At 43.2% G+C, this 20971-nt stretch overlaps 1 long non-coding RNA gene across 1 annotated transcript in view; it reads right to left on the bottom strand.

Moving 5' to 3' along the window:
* Positions 1–3141: 3141 nt before the first annotated feature.
* The window catches only part of LOC306806092, a 36156-nt gene continuing 18326 nt past the window's right edge, over positions 3142–20971 (bottom strand). The window contains exons 2-3 of the long non-coding RNA XR_013775390.1: positions 8038–8216; positions 3142–3412 (exon numbers count right to left, since the gene is read on the bottom strand). This is a non-coding gene — a long non-coding RNA (uncharacterized lncRNA). The remainder of the gene's footprint in view (positions 3413–8037; positions 8217–20971) is intronic.

Raw genomic sequence — 20971 nt, 5'->3', positions numbered from 1 at the left:
AAATGAGAGGACCTAGGCATAAAATTACCTCATTGCTCCCACAAATCAGTGAGCTAAATGGTTACGTCTTGACATTCGCACCAGCTGTAAATTATCGTCAGGCACAAAAATCTTGCAACAATTAAATGTGGGTGCAAATCAGACTGAAAACCAGAGTGTATTTGAATCCTGTTAACACAAATATTATCTTCTAATGCTCTCCATAGTGGCATGTCTTTGGGAGAGCACAATGAATGCAAGAGACAAAGTTGTCTAAAAATACCACCCTGGAAAACTGCTTAGTAGAACTTGAACGAGAATTTCCCTGTCCTTGGCTTCTCAGTAAGACTACTGCAATATTCCCAGCCAGGGAGAAGGAAATGGATATTTTTAGACAGGGAAGCTGGCTACATGAAGAGGAGTTTCTGTTTGTATGGCACTCAAGTGCAGATTCTGACTGTACCTGCAGACCAAGGCCAGTCTGACACCAGAATTCACACATGCCACAGGTCTGGCTTTTTACTGACTATCCTACTGGCCATTGAGATAGATATCATTTGAGATAAAATTATTTCTCACACAAGCCAGGATCTTCTATCCTAAACCAAGCACAGTTATGTAGGGTCTGTGATGCATGCCGTGCAAAACAGCAAGCAGATAGAAAATTGAGCACCCTGAGCACACACACACACAAAATACACTAAACCCAGACAGAAACAAAATTGCTTCAAAAAGTGCAGTCTAGTCAGCAGAATTTTGAAAAATTAAAAAAAAAATTAAAATAAGAGCAATTGGATACTTTCAAAACAGAAAAAATTCCAAATATCCTCAATAAATTTTTAAATTAGCATTGAAAGAGTCTACATAAGATGACCCAGCCTCCCTCTGAAGCACAAGCTTTTTGTTTTGACAATGTGTGAAACAAGTGGTGGTGCAAAATTCATTAACCAGTTAGTTAAAGCAAATCATAGCCCTCAGCTTCATTGCTGTTGGGTTAAATAGAACATTCTTTAAGAACACAACTCAGTGTCTTGAAAGAGACCAGTTTACGTACAAGAAGTCATGAATGTGCTCTGGCAGAAGCCTGAAGAGTGTCTTTTGGAAAAATCTAATGGAAGTATGCTGCTGTGCTGCTGCATTAGGGCTGCTGACTTTCCACTCCCAGCTATTGAGCTGGTGCTGCTGCAGCAGGAGCACTCCAGAAGTTAATTGGGAAAGAGGAAGAGCCTGGCACAGCACCAGGAGCCCTGCAGTGCGTGGCTGCCTCCCCCCACACCTGCAGTGCCAGCAGTGCCCTTTGAACCTGGGCTTCCTGAAGGATGGTGGCTTTCACAAAACCAGAAACTTTCCTTTTTGGGCCTCTTCTCCTCACACAGTAATCCAGTTGAGAGCTTAGATAGTAGAATTCTGAGTGGGAATTAATCATGAGTTTGTGTGTGGCTGCCAGTAAGGAGGCAAGGAGCCCCTGTAGCCCCATGTCCCACACAGCTGCCCTGCATCCCCTCCACTCCCAATGGTCCCAGCATGGCAGATGAACAAACACTTATGTTTAGCTCATAATAAAAAGAAGTAGAAGCAGGCTGGGCAGCAATGGCACTCACTGTAGTGGCACAAGTTCACTGGTGTCCTGGCACAGGCATCCCTGGCACACTGACATGTCACCCAACTTCCCTGTGTCACCTCCCTGTGACACACAGACACTGTGCCTGTCTGTGAGAAGGGGATAAGCTCATTACTGATCTTGTGGTGTCCATTTTGGTTCAGAAATTTTGTAGATAGCAAGGTTAGAATTTAATCTCTTTTCCCTTCATGGATTTAACTAAATCTCAACCAGGATTTTGAAACATGCCAGGATTAGAGAAAAATCTCTTTAAATATGAGCTTATTTCTGACACCAAAATTTCTCCAGCTGGGATCAGCAATAACAGAATCAGTTTTAAGGTCTCCATCTTTATAGTGGTTGATGTTACAATCTATGCCTGGGAAGCCTGGGCTTTGCCTGAATTTATCTGAGCTCTGGGTGCTCGTTGTGGTGAAAGCCAATGCTTAAATCACCTCAACCTTCAATCCAGAAGTACAAACTGTGTGAGGAGAAACACCATCAACTAATTAGACTGTAAGCTCCCCTCCTCAGAAAATCTTTTTTTATCTCAAAGCTTAGGAGTTTGGATGTAGCATGGTTTGGTTGCTATCACTTAGCAAAGGGAGAGTGTGAGTAAAAAGTGGGTCCTTGTGGAAAAACTATGTGCACAAACTTAAAAACACTCTTGAAAAATTCAACCACGATGATGGACTGTCTGTTCAACTTAGCTATAGGAAACATCATCAGATGTTTCACCCATCAGATGAAATGAAACCATACTGAAAACCTCACTCTGGAACAGAAAAGGAGTTGCAGCTTTACAGCTGCCAGGCACAGGTTGGGACGTGCATGTTACACTGATGGTTCACTTTTGTTTCCTCTGGCTTCCAGCTGCATGGTAACCCTGTCCTATCAGCTTTCCTTGCAAGTTAAGGTAGAAGGTTAATTTCCCTGTCTTACTGTGTCCAACAGACCCTGCTGTGCCCAGAGAAAGCTGCCCTGGGCACCCAAGGCAAGGAGTGCCCAACCAGGTGAGGCTTCTTTCCATAAAAGTGACACTTTCCAGTCCTTTGCTGTCCAGACTCTCAACACAAAAGCCTTTCTTTCCAATTCCTTGCATCCTTGTTCTCCCTCCTCTGGGTCTTGGAGGGAAAAAAGCTTTGGCCTGGCAGCTCCACACAGGAGGTCTGTGCTTCAGCCTGGGAGAATGGGAGCAGGTAGTGCAGTGCGTACTGAGCCACTGAAGTCTGGTTCAAACATTCTTCAAAGCTTGTGGAAGCCAACAGGGGTCTTATGTATTGCTACTGATATTCACATCAATCTGGAGCACTTTGTCCAAGTCCACACAGTGGGATCTCTGCAGAGTTATAAATATTCCCCAGCTCTCAGGACTCCCACTCCTCTGCTCTAAGTCCTCTTCCCATTCCCTGGCTATATCTGACACTCCAGGATATTGTGTCTTTTCCTCAGACTACAATTTGCTCCTCCTGTTTGTAAAGAAAAAGAAAAAATTCAGAGCTTTGCTTGGACACTGTCTCACCTTTTTATCAAGCTTATCCCTCTTTCCATGTTTCACTTTCAGACAGGTGGCTGGAGGAGAGAATCTCATCAGAACAGGGCACTGCACCTCTGAAATCTCATGGAAATTTGGCCATACTGATGCCTTTCCAAAACTCTTGTTACCACAGGTTCAGTTCATATCAGCCTCAGGCTGTCCCAGCTCCAAACCAGGCATTTTTGTTGAAGGGTTCAGGATGGATCCTGTGCCTGGATGTCCTGGAGTCTGCAGCAATGTTCCTGCAGTTTTCAGTGAGATGAGGAGAAAGCTCTGTGTTCTCATTATACCTGGAGCTAAGCATAAATTCTAACAGCAGAAACAAAGAAAAAATACAGAGCATCCAGTTTTACCCAAATTGTTATAGGCTTTTATGGAATCATAAAGATCAGTAAAATGATCTTTGTGTAACATACCACAATTCCAAACATAAAACTAAAATCAATGAGCGTTCTTTAAAATGAGTGAATACACCCACACAGTTCAAATTTCATTGTATTTAGACATGCAGTAGATGTTCTGATACATCAACTTTGATTTTGCCTACCCCTCCTCCTGGATATTCTTTTTATCAGGTTGCCTGTACAAAATGCATTGAACACAGTAGGGGGGGAGGTGGGAAGCAGTGTTTGGTTTTAAGTATTCATTAAATATCTGTAGCAGTTAATACAAAGGAAGAATCTTTGAATAAATCTAAAAATTAGGAAATTGTACTTCTGATCTTGACTTCATCCTCATGCACCAATGAACATACTTTAATTTTGTTCATCTTTATTGTGTTTAAACCAAACACTGAAAACAACAACCCTCATCTGCCTGTTATATATAATTTCTAATGACAGGGTACCTTTTGTTCTAAATGCACATGTAAAAAGACTTTCACTTTAATATTCTAGTTCTTGGCTTTTCAAGTTAAAATAGTGCTTTACAAGTGATCTCTACTGATAGTGACATACATTTACATTAGAATTCCAACTTGATTCTCTACCTTTCATAATCTACATATATCTTTTGTTTTGTTTCAGATTCTTTTTTTGCAGGTTATGTAGATTTGACTGCAGTAGATTTTTTCCCCCAAAGAATATCCAAAAATACGTGTCTGCATAGCATAAAGTTGGAAGAACTGTTTGTCACAGTCTGCTTAACAAAACAAGTTGTTTTTCTGTTTGCAGATTATCCCTGAGAAGGCATCCAACTTTTACAAATGCATTCATTATTAGAAATCATTCTGTGAATTTCATAATTTAGGATCAAAATGCACTATTAGTTCATTTAGTTTGACCTCTTGTACCATATACATTACTACATCTCACCCGTGCTCTAAGCTCAGAGACTTCATTAGAGTAAAACATGTCAAGTCCTAAGATTAAATTGTGCTTCACTGGTTGAGAACAAGACAGACAAAGCTGCCAGGAATATCTAAGCCCCCTGGAATGGCAAGGAATTATTTAGATGAGATATGTCTGGATCATCCCAGCAGGTGAGGCTTACATTTAATGAGCAGTAGGACAGAGACACGTGAAGATCCTCTTAGGAAAGATGATACTCTGCACTGGAGCACTCTCTTACTCTGCTCCCTGGACAGTTCCAGAAGGATTTGAGCATCATGAATGTCTAGTGCCACTTGACACTTCACCTGAGGTAGCCTGGTACAGCTGAGCACAGGACAGAGCTGCACCAGCAGCACCCACAGCCCAGGGGTGCCAGGGGAGGGCAAGGTGTGAGCAGAGACAAGGGCACCCTCTGTCCCACAGCATAGAGCCCCAAGCATGGGGTCAGTTCCAAAGGCAGTCCCAAGCTTTTCTTCAGTCCATGGGGCTTTACACTAGACAGCAGAGGAGCCTAGCAAGCTGCTCAGCACCCCCAAATGCAGACACCCCAGTTTAGTGAGCTGGCAGGCTCCCTGGGCTCTCTGCTCTGATGAACAAATCTCACCCTGAAAGGCTCTAGGGCTTTAGATGGATGTGAAGAAACAGCCCAGCAAGATCCTCACAGGGGTGTGTGCACACAAAAACTGCCTTTGACTGAAACCTTCACACACAAATTTTCATTGCACACACTGTCTTAACATGAGAAGTGGAAATGCAAAGGTAATACTGACAGTGCCAACAACCCTCCTAAAGCCCATGACAGGACTCAGCCAACCTCCCCCCAGGCTGGCCACCCCCAGTCTGCTCAGCAAATGCCTTCTGGTGTGTTCCCACCCACACAGTGGGCATCTTCCCCAGGAGCTGCCTGCCACAGGGCTTGGTGGGGAGGTGTTTTCCCCCCACTAATAGAGGGATAGGATAATAGAAACCTCAGATGTTGCCAGCCTCCTCATTATATACCATCAGCCTCTACCTCAGGCACAAACAGTGGGCCTTGGCCATTTGGTCCCTGCCCCTTGTAGGTTTTGGCATTTCCTCTCCCTTCATGGTCTCAGAGTTCTGCAGATCTGGTCTGGGAGAGCACTAGAGCATGCCTATTCCTGCTTAAGGAGACTGCTTTTTCATGGCAAACAGTCAAACTTCACATCGTCTGTGAGAGCCTGATGTGAAAATAGTGTATTCTTGCACAGCTCTGCCCTCAGAAGTGCTAAGCAGTGAGCAGCTCCCCATAGCCCCACAGCTATGCATTTCCATAAAAAGCAGGAACTGAGGCCTTACCAAGCATTGGAGTTCTTTAAATCGTAGGTAAAACTAATCTGTATTCCAATTTGGAAAAAAAAAGTCTCTGAAAGGACAAAACACGCATGTTGATGGCAGAGAAAAAAAATCATATGTCTGCTCATTGGGGAAAAAAATCCAAGAATATTTAATGTGTGAAAATAGGACTCCAGTTATGCTGTTAAGAATAATGAAATCTAGGGTGCTAAGTACTGTATGTGTCGCTGTACAAGTTAAGCTGCCTGAGGCAGTTTTAATTTCTCTAGCCAATTTTTCTTAAATTCAAGTATTCATCACCTGTAGAGGAGGGGGCTGGATGGGTAAGAGCAGCCAGAGATGCTCAAGGCAGAGGCATGCCTGGGGTCCTGGGCACTGGGCGCAGGGCTTGCAGGGAGCCCCAGAACCAGAGCAGAGGCTGGCAGCCACATCCCAGCTCCTCTGAGATCTGCTGGGAGCTGCTCTGTCTAGTGTGGTGGATTTTAGGCACAGGCTTAGCTATTCCCTCCAGCTAAAGGGAAAGGGCTGGTCACAGCAGCCCATAAGGGAGAGGGGTGTGCCCCTTACTGAAACAAACAGCCTTGGAGGGAAGCAGCAGAGCCAGGGCTGGCACTGACACACATCAAAACTGCATTCCTTGTAGTTACTTTCCTTGTCAAAAACAGGCTGAAGTTAACTCGTCAAAATTATTAAATTTGAGAGGCAAACATAATCCAAAATTGGATAGCCACAAACAAGTGACATCAGCGGGAGTGCACACTTTGTGGGACTACACCAGACATTTGCATTTTACTGGTGAAATAAACATTTACTTCTGCAAATCACAGTAGTACTTGCTGTAATTTTACTTGCCAGGAGCCACTGAGTTTAAGGCAGAAGACAGCCTGCAGAGTCAGGCTTGCTCCAGCCTCAGCAGCACTTATCCTGCAAGGGCTTGGGAAAGGGTTTTCAACCTCCTTTGGTCTCCACCCTGCATCCATGGCAGGAAAATTTTCTTTTAGATTTAAAAAATATTCACTGTTTGTAATCTAGTGGTGGGCTGTCACTGTCTGAGAAAGTGAAGTAGTTGCCAGAGAAACAGAGGTAGGTGCTGTGAGACTATGCACAGGTACACCCTGGGCAGCAAGGGCTGGCAGTGCACCCTTGCAGGATGCTCCATCAGAGGCTCCCTAGCCAGGGAATGCACAGGGATCAGTCCTTGTCCATGATTTTGGACAAAGCCAAGGCCACTGCGTGCTGGTGCAAGCTGCAGGGTGCTGCAAAAGGGCCTGTAGTGCACTCCAGCAGCAGCAGCAATGCTGAGAAAGCCCTGAGCCCCTCTGCCACCACTGCCAGCACATGGGGCTTTCATCCCCAGCAAGGGAGGGACAGCTGTGCACAGCCTGCTCACTTTAACACACATCTCACCTGGCAGCAGCCAGCCTGGAAAGCACCTGGTCACCTTCCAAGCAGCCCTCCATATGTAACAGCTTCAAGCCAACAAACTGGCAGCACAGTGACTAAAAAGTCCTTCATTTTCCCCCTTCCTTCTGTGTTTGTGTTTCCCCAAACAGGCAGTGCAGCCATTTCCACCGAGCTGCATTTCAGACATTATTTGGGTTACAGAGCAGCAGCTCTGCTTGCTTGAGTCACTAATCCAACCTCAGGTGTGGAGATTTAAGCCAGAGCCCATTTTTATCATGTTCCCTAAAGAAAAGGCTGCTTTTTCTGCACTGCAAAACAACGTGAGGATCTGCACTGTGTTCCTGTTCTGCAACAGCAATGTGCAGTCTGCATTGCTGGATGGATCTTTAGGACAGGCTGCTTCCACCCTGTCTTGGGCACAGCCCTGGGAGGCAGATCCAGCTTCTTGCTCATCCAGAGAGGCAAAATGCACAACCAGCAAAAGCTGCTCACCACCCACACCCCAGCAGCTCCTGCCAGGAACTCTCCTGTCGAAGGGGAAGCCCTGGGGTGGAGGTCTGACCTTGGACCCCAACCACAACCCCTCCAGGTTATTCCCTACCAGCCCCCAGCTGCTGCCCAGTGGAGGGAGGTGGCAGCAGGACAAGAGCCTAAAAAGGTGCCAAACCAGGCCAGAGGACCTTGTTTGGTTCAGCTCTGGTTTTGCAGGGAAAATACTCGGAGGATGAAATGCCTGTATCTTTATCCTTCAGCTCCAAGCATTACAATTTGCCCAAAAACTGTAGCTGAATTTATCTATTATCTATATTGTGTTTGGGTACAAACCAGTGCAGAAGACCAGATTTGCCACTGGCATAGTTTGACTTTCATACCTTTTAAATTTTTCTTGCAGTTATATCCAAATGGCAGCAAAGATGGACCTCTTCCATGTCCTCATTTTCCAAACACAAAACTCAGAGTGAAGCAGATTTTGTGTGTGTTTCTCCCTTTCAGTGCAAGATCCTCTTTTCTTCTCTGCTCCCATTAGCAACCAGAAAATATCCTCAGAACTCTGATGGAAAGACAAGACACGTGAGATAGTATATTATTCTGAATGGAGTTTCTGGAGCAACTAAAGTTTTGAGCTCATCTGCTGCTGTCTCTCTAGCTTGATTCAGAATCTAATTTGTCCAAAATTTCAACCGTGATGAACTTTCCCAAAACAGAAGCAGCAAGCTGCTTCCCACCATCACATACTTGGCCTGTATCCCGCCTATCCATATGCAGCAGATGTAAATATAATTTACTGGCACAAGCAGCTTTCTGCACATGGCATCTTTCTAAGTCTTCTTTAGTATCCATGTGAAGAAATAAATGATTTTATTGATGCACTCAGAGGCCCCAATAATGCTTCATAATGGAGATCTTTCTTAACATGCATCAATCAATAACTCACATAATTACGTCTCGTATCGTGTTGCTGAATTGTTAACAATTCTAACCAAAGTTATAATGATTCCTTACAGACAACATAAGTCTTCCAGGAGCCACAATTTGCTGCCTCCCATATAGTGTAGACCTGCACAGATACAGATTTAGTGCAGGCACCAGTTGCATCAGCTAATTTAGGACATGGCCTCTTGTCTGGTGTGCCCAGTCACTGCAAGTGGAGCTTGCAAAGGCTCCTGCCACTTTATAAGCTGTCTTGGAGAACAGATTGGAGCAAATACAGACAATTCCTTTTTTCCTATGTTTAAATAAAGTGGTTAGTAAAATGGTGCTTTAATCGGGGAGCAGACAACTCTAAAGTCAGAATGAAATACTTTCAGTGGTGACAACCTGTCTGGTAGCAATGGGAAATCCTGTGTGTCAGCACATTCATTCTTGGCTTTATCCTTGCGCACTGGATGTGACTCAAAGGAAATGCTGGGCTTCAGTTTCTTCATCAGCAAAATGGGGATAATATTTCCACTTATGCAAGTCACTTTAAGTGGAAAGCACTGCATTCACGCAAGATAGATTTATCGTGCCAGTACACCACAGAGTTTTTCACTTTCTGCCTGGAACATTTCATAAAAATCCCTCCACATATGGAACAGAACAAGTATTACAGACTTCCAAAAATGTGATTTTTAGGGAGCTGACAGCACCACTTACATTTGTGCACTTCTGTGTTTCAAATACAGTCATGTTTGGCAGTGAAATATAAATCATCTGGCAGTTTTTACATGAAAAGCTGACCGTACTGCTCCAGGTTTTGCCAGCCTTGTCACAATCCCCCTCTGCACCAGCCCTGGCTGCAGCCTGGGCAGCAGGATGTGGCTGGCAGGCTTTTGCTCAAACCCCCAGCTTTACACATGGGTTTTGGAGCAGACATACCTTGTTTAGCACTTTAAATTCCCCTCAGCAGGACTGTGCTGCAGCATCAGTTGTCATTCCATCACTCACCTTTAGGAAAACAATGATCTAGCACCATGTTTCTTTGCTTCACAGGAGTGGTGGGATCTGGGGCTCCAGGCAAGCTGCAGACACTGCCCTTCCCAGCTCACAGTGTCCCTGCACACACTCAGCTCCCATCCACCACGAGGGGAGGTTTGGTGCTCCTGCCAAAGAGGCACAATTCTGCTTAGCAGCTCACTGTTCACTTCCCAGTGCAGGGCTTTGTTAATGGCAGGAGACTCGTGTGTTTAAAGAGTTCAACTTTGTGCTCTGCCTCCTCTCTGAGCTTGCAACAAGACTGTAGACAAGTACCATACACGACACAGCTATCAAAAAAAGAAGAATTATATTTTAATTACTGTATTTATCTCAGAGAACAAAGTGATTGGTTTTGCTGATGAAAATAAATGCAATGGAAGACTGACTGACTTTTGCTAGCAGAGCCATTAAATCCTCTCTGTAAATATGGTCTCTCATATGGTCTGGATATCTGGGGTGCAATTAGGACAGCAGCACTGAGTGCTTCTCTGGGTAAGTGTACGGATGCACTCTAACCTGAATCTAATTCTGCTCCAAGGCCAAGGCAGAGCACTGCTATTTGTGTTGTAATGATTTAGTAGAAATGGGCACCATTATATTTCTAATGACTTTTGGTCAATGAGCACCTTGGACTTTCAGTGCCTGCTACTAAAGACCTGATTGCTTTTAGCAACTCTTTCACAGAAGATACAGCATCACAGCAAATGCTGAGCTCATGTGTGAAACAGTGACAGCCAAACAAAGCAGTGGGTATCAGGACAATCAGAACAATGATATGAGAGTTTCTGTAGCAAACTGCAAAATTCAGACATCACTATTCGGCATTACTTGTAAAAAAAGACCTGAACAAATAATGCAAAATGAATAATTTATTTGATTAATTTTGTCTCGCCTTGCTTGGGGAATATATATAAGCCAATCACACCATCTTGAATTTATTATTCAAATATATTCAGTGACTTTCTTTTCACTATATTTTTTTACTCTATGGATTAATCAGAATATTTAAAATTAAAAATACACAGTTTTCCTGTGATTGGCCAGACATGCCACATGACACTACTTTTCTTCTGGGAGCAAGTGAGTATGCCAGCACTTCTGGAGTAATTCTTATGCATGCAAAATTGAAAATTCAGTTTTGACAAATATTTGCATGTGCATCTTTGGAATTCACTTGCTGCCAAGAAAACTGTCAGTAAAATTCAGCACCTCTTAAATTTGTAAAATGTGAGAACTAAAACATGCATTTTAACATTTGCATTTAATTTTTTCTCTCTGTTTCATCTGGAGGTTTTAGAACATTGTGTTTTCCCTGAATGGATGCAGCACTGCATACCAGGACTGAGTTACATCACCTGACTCAGCCAATGGTCTGTTATCCTTAAAGCTTGTAGTTTTCCAAAGGGGCAAAGGCCTTTAGAAGTCAGGGTGGTTTTACCTTGACAGATATCTACATTGTTCCTGTATCAAATAACCCCTCAATTACTGAATGACTCTAGTTCTATTGTCAGGGAAAAGCAGATTTGAGAGCAACTCATTAAAAGCCTAAACTATGATGTTAGCATAAAACAGGTGAAGGGGAAAGTTATTCCACCACTGAAAACTTCCATCTCAGCTTTTTAAATTAGTGAAGAGCACCTGCTGAAGGAGTCCTCACCTGTCTGGTGTGTTATTTTGTGCAATCCCCACTTGGAGGGCAGAGCTGCAGTTAGGGATTCCAGAGAACATCTTTTACTACCTCAGCCTTCAGCTCCATGTTTCTGAAAACATGCTCATGTGTATGTTTGCCTGAGAACCAATACAACCATCCACAGGATTTATGTGTTAATATATCCCTTGGTCTGTCTTTAAAACAGCCTCCATATGTTCATATGCAGGGACATGAAAAAAAAATTTAGGGTCTGTCTAATCTTCAATTGCATCTGACCTGTGGGTGACTCAGGATGGGGATGAAACTGAATTTACCCCTGATCACATTTGGCAGAAGTATTTAGGGGGAAACTGCCCATAGAGATTTTTAAGTCATCTGTAGCAATCAAAAGCAGAGTTTGACATAGCCACTGATGTCCTGACTCTGCAGATTTGAGACCCCCCATGTCCTGTTCTGCTGAGGGGAGCCAGTCCTGCCTGGCCAAAGGAGCAGCCAGCACACTTTGGGACACCATCAAATACCAAATAAAACCCAGCCCTGCCGGAAAGAAAAGCAGGAGGACAGCAGCTAGCTTTTTTTAGGCCAGCAAGGACTACAAGTGCAACTATAAAACTATGGCAGGTAATATAGTATTATCTCATTGAAGAAACAGAGATGATGGTCCAGTTACCATGCAAGATGATTTAAATGGCTTAATTTACACTTCACAGCAAGCCTTTCCTACTGCAAAACAATAAATTTGCATAGGTTCTCAAAATAATCAGCAACATGCTCCTGCATATATTTTTTAAATAGGTACAAAATTCCTTAATGAAAGCCAGAATCCCATAATAAACTCAGTTTTTTAGTTCACTTGCTAGTTGCATTGATGAGAGAATATGAATGTATTAAGGGTTAGATCTAAGCAGCAGCTCTGCAGCTCATTTCTGCAGACAGCAGGACTGCAGGCTCCCATGGATGCAGGTGTACAGCCCCCTCCTTCCACCCCAGTGGTGCAGACAGAGCCTCCTGAACACTCCTGGCCTGAGCACAGGAAGGAATTCAGCTGAGATATTCTCTGTGCAGAGGCCAGGCAGATGCACAGAGGCCAATTTCCAATAGGAATAGCCTTTAACCAGAGCCAGACATTTTTTTCCATGTAATTTCTTATTTCTTTTTCTCCTCCTTACCTTTGGTCTGGCTGGGAGCAGAAGCAGAAGCTCCAACATGCCAGCAGCAAGGCTGTGCTGGCAGCAGAGGTGTGCACAGCTCCTGAGAAAGCCTGTTCCCATCAAGGTATCAATGTGCTATTGCCAGTTTAAAGCTAGAAGTGTTTGACAGAGGCATCCTGGCACTCAGGGTCTCCCCTGAGCCAAGGCAAACTTCAGATGTTGTTGAGTTATCCCTTTAAAGATCCAGGACAGCTGGCAAGGCTCTGCCCTTGCGTGGGCTCTTCCCCCCCTCTCATCGGTGCCCCTTGCAGCCACAGCAAGGTCTGACCCCTCTGAAAGGTGAGGAACTGGCACAAACTGGTGAGGAAATCTCCCAGCTTGACTGGATCCTGGATGAACACTGTGCTGATGGGACCATGGGACATGAATGGGGTGGACCCAGGGCATGGTCAGCTTTCAGCACCAGCTGTGTGCGGGCTTGGTGAAACTGGGGTTCTGACTTACCAGTCCAGTCTGTCTGTACTCAGCTGTAAAAAATCCCCAAAACCAAAACAAAAAAAAACCCAAACCAAACAAACAAATTCAAGATTAAAAAAAGATTGAGAGGGAGGGAGTATTTCTGTGCTTGTAGCTGTGCAATGACTAAGGGCTTTGAAGTTAATTTTTAAGCAGATGTTTTTACTCATCTGCTAAAACAAAAAGCAAGGTTTTCAAACAGAGGAAAAAAATGAGGGCAGAGGATGGGAAAAAATATGGGTACTCCTGCCAAATGCAAGAGAAGTGTAGGCAGGGGCTTTGATAGCTTCACTGCTGGAACAGGGGTGGTCTCTTGCTTTGCAGGGCTGGGGGGCTCAGGGGGGTCCCTGGGCTTGGCATGAGTTGGCCTCAGGTACTGACCAAAATTTGAACACTTGAGCTTGCTTCCTGCTGCTTCCCCAGAGTGTCATGTCACTGTGGGTCAGCACCAGGATCTTGGGGGAATACAAACAGCACTCAGATGTGGTTCAGCACCTCTCCTGGATAGCAAGGACATTCCTCCTGCCCTGAGTCCTGCCCCAGCTCTGCTCAGGGGGCTGAGGAGCTGCAGCAGGACTCAGATGACCCCGAGTCATCTCTCCCCACTGCCTAGGACAGGACTGTCACCAGCCTCCAATCCTGGAGCAGAGACCAGTGCTGAGCACCAGTGCAGCAGCCTGACCACCTCTGCTGGGATGGAGCTGCTGCAATTCCCAGCCTGTGCCTTGTGGGACTGGCCAGAGACAAGTCTGGGTGTGGAGGATCATGAAACATCTCTGGAGAACAGCTCAACCCTTCACCTGACCCCCTGCAATCCCAACACAGCCCCACACAGAGCCTGAGGGGCACAGACTCCTCACTCAGACCCCACTGCTGTCTCATGGATACAGAAAATTGGTGGATATGGAAAAGGGACCCCTAGTATGGTCGTGTTTCCTAGCAAGGTACTAGCCTGCTATCCCTCATTTCTTTGCACTTCTCATACTTAATTTGTTTTTTATTTGATTGGGGCTTTTCTAATATTTATTACTCATGGCAGAATGTTGGGTTATAGTGTGTCAAACTTGCCAAAACTTCAAGCAGAGAGAATGATAAAAAGTATCTTGAAAATCATATTTGCCCCTTAATAATTTAATTCTGTAGAAAGGAAAATCAAAGCATCACAAATTGATTGCTGTGAAACAAATTACAATTATTTCCACACATCCAAATAAATCTACTAATTTTAGGCATCTGACTTGAGGCATTAGATGGAATATGCAAATGCACATATTGAAATGATGGCCATGTCTCTAGAGCTGTTCACTTATTTCTCAGTTCTACTGGATGCTCAACAATTTCAGACTGCTATTGAGACATGCAGTAAATTAGCTGCTCTTAAGCATTGCATGTTAAAAGTATTAGAAAGCGTGTCTGTAAAGCACAGCTGACAGTACTAGGCAAACAACTCTGGCTTATCCTTTCAAGAAATGCAGACTAATGTCCACTGTCACTTTCCCTAAATCTGCTTCCAGTTGGGTCATACTGGCCAAGCTGCCCTTCACTGATGCCCTCTGCCCTGCCCTGCTTTCTAAAAAGGGAGTGCCATGACACAAAATGCCCCCCTTGAATACAAGATTTCCACATACATTTGAGGAAGTGTACTTGTTCAGCTGTCACACAGCTTCACACAGGAGAAGTCATCTGATATTGTTACTGACATACTAGTCTAGTGTGGCTTTTAATATTAGGCTTTTTATAACTCACAGGGATAGCAGAGCAATCTCAGGTAATCAAAATAAATGAAGACAGCCTGAATAATGCATTTGTTAAATCTAAATAACATACAGTGGACACCTTTTAAAGTGTTTTCCAGGAAAATGTGACTCAGGTGCAATATTGATTGAGAAGATAAAGACAGGTGTTTTCAATTCTTGTATTATGGATGCAGAGAGGACTTTGATAATGTAACAATCATCTTTTGTTACTTTGCTGCAGTCCAATACAGCTAGAATCAATTTTTCATTGTACTCATTTACTGGAAAAAGGGATAATGGCAAGGACAACACAGCTTTAATAGAAAGAATAAGCCATGATTCAATTCAGATGTTGTACTACAGCTACAAGTTGAAAGATATTTATATATACCAAAACATACAAAGAAGCCTGCATGCTTTTGAATAGAAGTCATGGCTCTGCATTTCTATTTATTGGTAGTTAGGTGGAATGATGCAGCATTATTATCCTGACAGCAATAAGAAGCAAGAACCTTTTAAAGTGCAAAAAGATAGCTGTAGGATTATGAGCAATCTTTATAGAAAAGCAAAATAAAGGGCAATAGCAAAAGGGCACGTTTAGGTCTTCATTAATATTTGTATTTAAGTAAAAATGACAAGCAGAAAAACCCAAAGAAAGGCTAAGTTCACAATCAATGTAATGCTGTTCTGCACAATTGAGATATTGCTCAAAGATCTCAGGCATTTTTGATAAATTTTGTTCCTATGGAAAGTACTCAGAATGATGATAAAATAATGATTTCTTTTTTTTCCCTAGCAAAATAGATTGCTTCATGACTTCTTGAATGAAACACAAATCTAAGAGTGATAGTGTTTGGGGCTGGATTTGTCTCCTGGGGTTGCAGCCAGTGTATGAAATTTCATAGCTTTCCAAGCAGTTCAATAGTGCTCTTCTCCGTAGGGAGACACTGCTGAATGACCCCTGGAAAAACACCCCACAGAATGTGCTGCAAAACGACCACCAAAAGCTGCCAGGAGTTAATTGAGCCTGCTATAGCCCAGAAATATTCTGCATGGCATATTTCTGAACAGCATTCATTATGCCAGCTTAAATCTGAATTTAAGCAGACTTTGCAGGAAATCAGGATCCAAAGTCAAGCTTTACAGTTGCTTTCTACCTCTCTAATAGACCTGCTCTTGAAATTCAGACTCTCCTTTTAATGGGCATCTTCCACAGAAAAGCAGACAAAAGGAACAAAATCCTTCCCTGAAATCTCAGGCTTTCCTTGAAAAAGAGCCTGGTCTAGTCCTAACTCATTGTAAGCTGAGCCCACATTCCTCTCTGAGGAGCAAAGAGAAAAACTGAAGAGTAAACCAAAAAGTTTTTTTAAATCTGAGAAAAATTTAACTCCTTCCCCAGCAGCAGCAACTTCTCACAAGCATTTCCCAGTCTCCCCTTAAGCTGATGGATCAGACTCGGCTGCATCTCAGCTGAAGTGGCTCAGGAAGGCATTTCCAGCCTCCAGAGGACATCTGGGATTTACAGCAGTGACCCTGCACAGATTTTACACAGCCTCTGAGATGCTGGGAAGCTGGGGGTAAGCCCTTTTACCCTGCCAAATGAGGCACATGCTGGTTATTAGTAGGCAAGGTGCAGGGAGGTGCAGGGCTCTGGTCACTGGAAGCCCAGGGCATTTCTGTAGCATGCAGCAAGCAGAAATGCTCTATGAAGCATAGAAGGTGCAGCAGGAGAACTTGGGAGAGTCACAGATGTCCTGCCAAGCAGAAGCAGAGACCCCACCTCAGCATAGCTTGATACCAGGGGTCAATAGGGGCACTGCAAACATCTAGGATCCCAAACTTATCAGGGTGGCCCTAGACCATGGTGAGTTTGCCCTAAAACTGCTAAGACTTTTATAAGTCATCTTAAAGAAAACATTATTTTCTTTACACTGTCATCTCTCAGTCAGCCATCTGAAACTTCAGACTTCCTCCCCAAGTCACAGGACAGGTGCTGTGTGAAACCTTAACCTCTTGGATTCACTTGCACCCGGCTAGTCTGACCATGCAAGAAAACCAGGATGGCAACATCCTGGAGGACAGGATGAAATCTTTGATCTGAGCACTACTGGCTGCAGCTCTGCTGACTCCAGAGGGAGCCTAGGATAATGCTAGGAGACTTGTTCCCTAGCTTTTGCCTGTGCTGCCATGCACAGAAAGCTGTTTAATTAGGTATTTTCTGGGCTGGGAAGGCATCAGTGTGTCACAGTCAACAAGAGGGCAAAAATGCAATCTCGGGTCCTATCCCTGAACCCAGCAGGGCCTTCAGCTCTGTTCCTATAGCAATCCACATTGCTAGACATTGAAGAATGGTGGCTACTACCTTTTCCTTAGTCACTCTTCACATAGTCTACTCAAGATCCTGAGGCATTTGGAAGAATGAGTCCTTGCTCACTGCCTATCCAGCAGCTACAGTAACACTTGACAATGGTGAGTGACTTTTCATACACATGATATAATCATTTTGAGGGAAAAGAAAAACCTGGTATTGGTCTTTATTAGATAGGAAATTCCAGCATTCTTCATTTCTCCATCTTTGCAGATAAAGTTGCCCTTATGGGTTAATTTTACCTCCTGTTCACTCCCTCTTTTTTTTTTAAGTTCTGTCTCCATTTTCTTTCTTCTTGTTAAAGGTTTCTTAATACTGATGCCTACTACTTATTTTACATTTAGATGGTCCAGGTAGGAATTCCCTGTAGAACCAGATCTTTCTACTTGGGGAGGAGTGGATCCAGGTTAGTACTCACCAAATCACATGAGCTCAAGTTACATTTTTATCTTAGCCCTGTCTCAGTATGGAACAAACATCGAACCAGCTTCAACCTAGCAACCACCTGAGCATGGCAAAAGCCATGCCCTTCCAAATGCCACTCTGAGCTCCCAAATGACTTTATGCTCCAGGTAACTGGAGTTAATTTTAAGAAGAAACTTAACTTTGCAATAGGAAGATGGAGCAAAATCCTTACTGCCAGCTTTTCTGTGAATGCAGTCGTGTCTGAAGCATGTTAGCAGGCACACTTCTGGGCTCAAAAGGATCCAGGACTGAAACACCTATATATGTAAGGAAGCCAATTTCCTGGCAAGAAAATAAAACTAATACAAAGCACACAAAGGACCCCAGTATCAGGGGGAATGTCACCAGCAGCGCAATACATTAAAGAAGATCATTGCAACAAATCAAGTTCCTGAGCGTGACTTTCCCTTTCACGTAGAGAATGGACTGATTCGTTCCCCAAACAATGGAAAACTTTGTGGAGGCTCTGGAACAGATTGCTCTTTTTGGCTCCATTACTCACAGATCAGCTTGCCACATTCAGCAACAAAGGCAAGGGCTAAAACTCATCTTATTTGTTGTCCACAATTTATGAAAAAATAATCTAGCTCATAGGAAATGAGGTGCTTCAAGAATTTGCTGAAGTGAAAGCAATTCACTGTCAGCATGGAGTCAGTTTCAATATGACTCATCTGATCTGTGCACTACTATGTTATGCTACATTGATCCATCTAGGAAGAATTCTGAAGACTTTACTGGATTTTTTTACCATTAGAAAAAATGCACTGAAGCTGTGCTGCTGCCTGTGCTCCGAGTCACAGATGGCAGAAGGACACTGCCACTGCATTTTGTGGCATGGGCAGGGGCTGCTGTTTTACACATTACCAGCACTTCAGTGACACTGAACAGCAATCCTGTACCCTGAGAGGAAAGCAAGATTTCTGCACACATAGCATTTCCTTTTTTCCTTCATACCCATTTTTGATAATTTTTTGTCTGCCACCACTTGGCACTAGTAAAGCATCATCTAAGCATGTAAAAGCAAAGGAAACATATTGTATGTAACCCATTCAGAACTGCCAGCATGTAGCACTAATGCTTTCTGACTAACAGCTTTAGGAATCCCTCAAAAGGTCAGCAAATGGCTCAGAGCTGTCTGGAACTCCAAGAGAAATATCTCCAAACCTACCATGCACACATCCCACTGGGATCCACATCTGACCTCCTCCCACTATGAAACCTACAGCCCCACAGGGAGAGCCCACATCAGCTGTTCTGTGCAGATACTCCCACACCAAAAGGGATTTGTTTTCACAACACCATTCAGCGTGGGAGATTTCAGACTCCCAAAGACCAACCCAGTCTGCATATTGTTAGCACTGGAGAGACTAAAGGAAGGTCACCCATAAAACATTGCCTATTGCCCTTTCCCCAAATGATTTTAGTGAAATTTTGTGCCTAGGAAAAGCTGTACATATGAAGAGATCATTCTTCAACCTGCTTAGGAAAAAGGCAGGGGAAAATGGGACATTCACTTTGATTAGAAGAATAAGTCTTTCAGAGACAAGTTCTGAGGATCTTAGCACAATCCTAGCAAAAATTCCATGGTAATCCATGTTTTTATTCAGAAAAACATTTTCATTGTTAATACATCAGATTTTGCTTTTATCTGATTTATGTTCAGTGATTATAATACAGACAGTGTTTGCATATGAAAGAGTAAGAAAAGAGTGAGTGCTACAGTCTACAGAGGAAAACATGAGGATGGATGAATGTTTGCCTTGGTAAATAGTATTAGAAGTAATTATTTTTAAAAGTATTCAGGTGCATCTCATTTTGTTTCTGTGTAACTAAAAAGGAAGCAACTGATTTGCAACCTGGGATTTGAAAAAGCTGATAAAAAGCCAAAGAATAATTTTTGATGAAGTACTTGTTCAACAGCTGCAGCATCATCCAGTACCTATTGGGCAAGTGCCAGGCTACTTGCTCAATGTCTGGAGATTGATAACTGTTCAGAATTTGATGAATGACAGATTGAGAAAGTAGACAAACAGGCCTAGGGATAATAGCCTTAAAATAAAAAAGTTCAAATTTGCAGTTAATTAAGACTGTGATCAGCAGTCTGCTGCATTACTTATTTCTTATTTTAAGATTTCTCTGAGAAAAAAAAAATGGTTCTGAAGGATAGCTTTTTTGAAAAGAATTTAAATCCAAAGGACTAAAGTCTCAGCACCCCCCAGTTTTTCTCTTGGAGAGCACCAGCACTATTTCATCAAACAATCTGCTTGAATTTGCCAGTATTAACTCATTTTTTGCTTCCCTAATCTTTTTGTTTTCAGTATTGCCAAATAAGAGATGCAGAGAGAGATGCAGGATTCTAAAAGCCAGTTTCCTCTGTTGCAGCAAGTGTTATCCCTGGGGTCAAGGATTGTCTGAATCAATAACACACCAATCTCAGTAGCCCCATTTAAATGGTGAGTCAGTTCACATAATCCAGCCACATGTCAGATGAAAAAGAATGGTTTAGCAAACACTTTACAGTCATCTGGTTTTTAGAACTTAGTAGTAAATTATTGGGTATCAGTCTACTGTTGCAACTATATATCTTTACACAATACCAATTTTTCTTAGAGTTTTCTCCTGCTCAGCTGCTTATTCAGTATTTTTATATACCCTATATTTATTTTCAAATACCATTTTAAAATTCTCACTAGATTTTTCCTATCTACAGAAGTTTTAAGGGACTAAGACAGTTCACAGGAACATTTCTCAGGCAAGAAAAACTGATACAAAGGATTTTGCTGTCCCATTAATTCAGAGCATAAAATGATGTCTCTGGACCAGTCCTAATTTACAAACAGCCTTTTCCTCCCAAGACAACTGCATTCAACTGGGCTGCTAGACATGCATGCTTCTGTTGGGAGTTTGAATGCATACACTGGTTAAACTAAACAGATTTAATATATTAACAGTTTTCGATCAATTAGAAAAATAACCTTACAGTGGAATTGCACCTCCTCAACACCAAGTGCAACTGGATAAGATTGGCCACAGGGAGGGCACAAGGAGGAGCTGGAGCCCAGCAGCACTCCTTGGAAGAAAACCTGGGAACTGTCAGAAGGGGTCCTTGCACTGCAGAGGACCCCCAAACCATTCTGCCCTTTTCTGGGAAAAAGGAACCAAGAGCAGCTAGGCACCCCCACCAGGCACAAACCTGCAGGGCCAAGCTCCCTGCCCCAGCTCTTGGACATGGCCACACATACATAACACCCACAGACAGACAAAGCAGATTTATTGCTGCTCAGGGGAAGGGTATGTTAAAATTAGTAGGTGGGGAAGGAAACACAAACTGAGATATTTGACAGAAAAACCTTTTTTCTAGAGAAAAGGCCAAACTCTCCCTAGTGTGCTAGGAGTCTTCTATATAAAACAAACAACAAACAAACAAACAAACAAAAAAATCACAAAAAATAACTAAAGCAG

The sequence above is a fragment of the Erithacus rubecula genome (assembly GCF_903797595.1).
Source record: "Erithacus rubecula genome assembly, chromosome: 10".
Classification (NCBI taxonomy): domain Eukaryota; kingdom Metazoa; phylum Chordata; class Aves; order Passeriformes; family Muscicapidae; genus Erithacus; species Erithacus rubecula.
This window is presented reverse-complemented; position numbering and strand designations above follow the sequence as displayed.